This window comes from Xenopus laevis, chromosome 2L (genome assembly GCF_017654675.1).
Source record: "Xenopus laevis strain J_2021 chromosome 2L, Xenopus_laevis_v10.1, whole genome shotgun sequence".
NCBI lineage: Eukaryota > Metazoa > Chordata > Amphibia > Anura > Pipidae > Xenopus > Xenopus laevis.
In genome coordinates, this window is record NC_054373.1 from 119051305 (window position 1) to 119055450 (window position 4146).

The window sequence follows — 4146 nt, forward strand, 5'->3', positions numbered from 1 at the left end:
CAACATATGTGTAACTGATCACGCACCAATTTCCCTGACTTTGAAACAACTTGTTTCTAAGGCTACCTCATATAACTGGCGCTTTCCCTCCTACCTGAATAATAACACGGACTTCCAAAATTACCTTAAGCAACAATGGGCTAACTATCTAGATGATAATATGCAACACTGGGATGACCGGAACTTACTGTGGGCAGCTTCCAAACCTGTTCTGAGGGGGCACATTACAGCCTATATAATACGACAGAAAAAAACTTTTCATGATAAATACACCTCCCTGCAAAAGGAACTCACAAAACGTTACAAGACATTCAAACTCACAAACTCTGAAGCAGATAAAATAAAATACATGGACACAAAGGCTTTGTTTAATACTTTATTACATGACAGCGCCCAGTACAAAATTTCTCATATGAAAAATAAGTTTTACAGGTGGGGGAATAAATCGGGGAGACTCCTTGCCAGAATAACCAAACCCCATACGGCGCAACACTTCATTAAGAAATTAAAAACGGAGGAGGGTTGGGCTCGGGACACTGAAGCCATTGTAGCTGAACTTGAGACATATTTTAAGCGCTTTTACGAAGAGAATCAGGATCATCCAGAAGAAGGCCTCTCTTTCTTACGTAATGCCCACTTATCCAAACTTTCAGTGCAGGACAGGGAGGTCTTAGACGCACCTATTACAGAACAAGAATTAACATCAACAATAAAACATTTGAAGAATGGGAAATCCCCTGGCCCCGATGGCTTAAGCGCAGAATATTACAAAATCCTTCTCTCGGAACTCGTCCCACTGCTCACCACACTTTTTAATAATGTTCTACAGGGCTTTCCCTTGTGGTGTGAAGCGAATGAGGCGAGAATTATATTAATTCCAAAAGAGGGGAAGGACCCCACCCTCCCCTCCTCCTACAGACCGATTTCTCTTCTAAATCAAGACCTGAAATTGTTAACCAAAATTATGGCAGACAGGTTACAACTCGTTCTCCCACATATACTTACCGCTCACCAGGTGGGGTTCCTCAAGGGACGTTACCCGGTCCAGGCTCTCCAGACGGCAATAGCTACCCTGTATCAATGTAATCTGGAGAAAAGAAAACACGGTATACTAATTAACTTGGACGCTGATAAAGCCTTTGACAGAATAACGCATACTCACATAAAAAGACTACTTAAATTTCAACACTTTGGTATACAGATGCTCAACTTATTTAGGACCCTATACTCGCATTCCTATACCCATGTTACCGCTAACGGACTGAACTCCCCTAGATTTTTGATACAGAGAGGCACGAGACAAGGATGTCCTCTTTCACCGCTACTTTTTAATCTTGCTTTGGATCCTTTACTACATCATTTACTTAACGATGACACCTTTGCAGGTATCCGAGTTGGCACGCAACAAGTGAAACTAGTAGCATATGCAGATGACATCCTCCTTTTTCTAAACAAACCTCGAACAGAACTCCCCGCAATCCTACACAAAATAGAGACTTTCGGAACCATAGCGGGATTTAAAATCAATCTAGGGAAATCTGAAGCCCTACGTCTGCAACACACCTCCCCATCAGATTGGGCGAACCCATTTCCCTTTCAGAAAGCTACAACGCATATAAAATTTCTCGGAATCCGATTGACACAACATCACACAGATATGTATAAATCCAACATTAGATTTACCATAGATCAAATTGAACAAGACACCCGCAAATGGATAAATACAAATCTTACATTCTCTGGTAGAATTCACTTTATTAAAATGGTGATTTTCCCCAAATTACTTTACAAATTACAAATGTTACCATATCGCATATCCTCCACAGACAACAAGCGACTGCAACGCATTTTCAGAACCTTTATCTGGAACAACAAACGTCCAAGAATAAGAGTCGCAACCCTCCACCTACAAAAGCAGGATGGTGGACTCAATCTTCCAAACGTAATGGAATATAACGACGCAGCTCTTCTTAGATACGCGGGAGATTGGCTCCACCATAGAAACATATATACCACGGCCCTTTTAGACGAAACTTTAACAGAGGGGAATTCACTTAACTCGCTTTTGCATACGCCACTTCAGGAAATCCCCAAAGATACACAGGCTAATCCTTTATTTATTCACACATACAGAACCTGGCACTCCATCCGCAAAAAAGCTAACCTTTCCCCCTTTAATTCGATAAATCTTACTTGGCTAAATAACAAAGCGTTCCCCCCAGGCCTAAACAGTATTCCTTTTAAATCATGGCAGACGAAAGGTCTAAAAAACATGAAGGATGTGATTACGATTACCAACACAATTCAACCAGTTGCGACCCTGGTCCAAACATACCCATTTTTACAACCTCATCTATTCTCATTATTACAACTTACACACTTCATCGCGACTCAATTAGCTAAATTAACAGATGTAGACAAGACCAACCCAATTGACTTGATATGGCCAAAACATGACACAATTAGATCAACTGCACATATTTACAATCTAATCAGGACAACCATCGAAGTAGACATCACCACCATAAGCTTTACGAGATGGAAAACAGTTCTCCCACATTCAGATAATGTAGATATCCTCCGTTATCACGCCCGACTGATGAAACTACTACCGGCTAGCACATACCAAGAAATGTCCCTACAAATATTGCATCATACCTATTTGACTCCTTTGAAGAGATTCCATATTGGCACGGCGGTCTCAGATAGTTGTTTGAAATGCGGGGATTCGAGAGCCGATATAATACACTGCCTCTGGTCATGCCCACTCATGCAACAGTTCTGGAGGGAAGTCGCCAGTTACTGGGAAAACCTGTCGGGGAAAACTCTAAACATTCACGCTACTTGGGCCATCTTTAGCAAACTGGAGCCTACCTCATATATCTCCAAACCAGAACGGGCTCTGGCTGAAAGGCTGGCAGCAGCGGCCAGGAAAGCCGTTTTACATACCTGGTTGTCCCACCTTCCTCCACCAATGTCCTTGGTACTTCAGAAACTGCAATACATATTTCACTTAGATTGGATAGAAACCTTAACGAATAAGGAAAGCCATACGGACACATTTTTCGATACCTGGCTGACGCATATTAACGCACTCCCACCGCATACTAAACTACTGACCATTCAAACTTTTCAATATACTACATGGTATGAAAGGGAGCTGCTGCTGGGGACCGATCTTGTCTGTGAGGCGGAACAACAGCTGATGAATAGAGGTGATCTACAACACTCAAATTCAACGGGACCCCCCAGGAGCCATTCCCTTAATCGAATATTGACAGGCACTCTGTGAGTACGAACCTTTTCATACTTCTCCCTACTGTTAGTAGTTAATGACATGCTGGGTCGTTCTTCACCTCATATAGATAGCAGTATATTTCCCTGGTCCATTCTTTCCTGGTCACTTGACAACGGCACGGAATGCTGATTATAGCTCTTGCCTTCTACTCCTTTGTTCTACCCTTGACAAAAACATTGTTATCTTATTTACTTTTTTGGTCATGATTTTGTTTTAATTTCTTTTACTTGTATTTTGGAAAAACTAATAAAAACATTTGAGAAAAAAAAAAAAAAAAAAAAAAAAAAAACCAGGTGTACTGCCAAACAGAGCCACAATGTAGGTTGAAAATCCACATAGGGGCTATTAAATGGCCAATCACAGCCCTTATTTGGCACACCAGGAACATTTTTCATGCTTGTGTTGCTCCCCAACTCCTTTTACTTCTGAATGTTGCTCAAGGGTTCTAAAGGTTGGGGATCTCTGCCCTAGACTATACAAAATCATTTATCCTCAATAGAAGATGTAAGGACTCTAGTACCTCCAGTACTAGGCCTGCTGTATTTCTTGAGGGACGGGTTTACCAAAATCAAAATGGGAATCCTGCGGGCCTCACAACATGGTATACAACATTGAATTCAGCATTAGTATTGATACAGATCAAGTTAAAATTAAAACGATTTAGAACAAATTTATTGAATTTGTTATTTACAAAAATATTAACAAGTGGTAAATGTCAAAATTTTTATGGAATGCTTAAAAAAATCAATCCGTTACAAGCCAGCAGTGAATCTTTATTGAACCCCACCCTGAGTCTTTTCCCAGGGATATGTTGCCAGGAGAAAGGGCTAGGAAAAATGTGGAAGGCA

At 41.0% G+C, this 4146-nt stretch overlaps 1 long non-coding RNA gene across 1 annotated transcript; it reads right to left on the reverse strand.

The window, feature by feature from the left end:
- Window positions 1-363: 363 nt before the first annotated feature.
- On the reverse strand, window positions 364-3550 carry LOC121400023. Its single transcript, XR_005965489.1, has 3 exons — window positions 3301-3550; window positions 1006-1087; window positions 364-680 (listed from the first exon to the last, which is right to left on the reverse strand). It is a non-coding gene; the product is annotated as an uncharacterized LOC121400023 (long non-coding RNA).
- Between the last annotated feature and the right edge of the window lie 596 nt (window positions 3551-4146).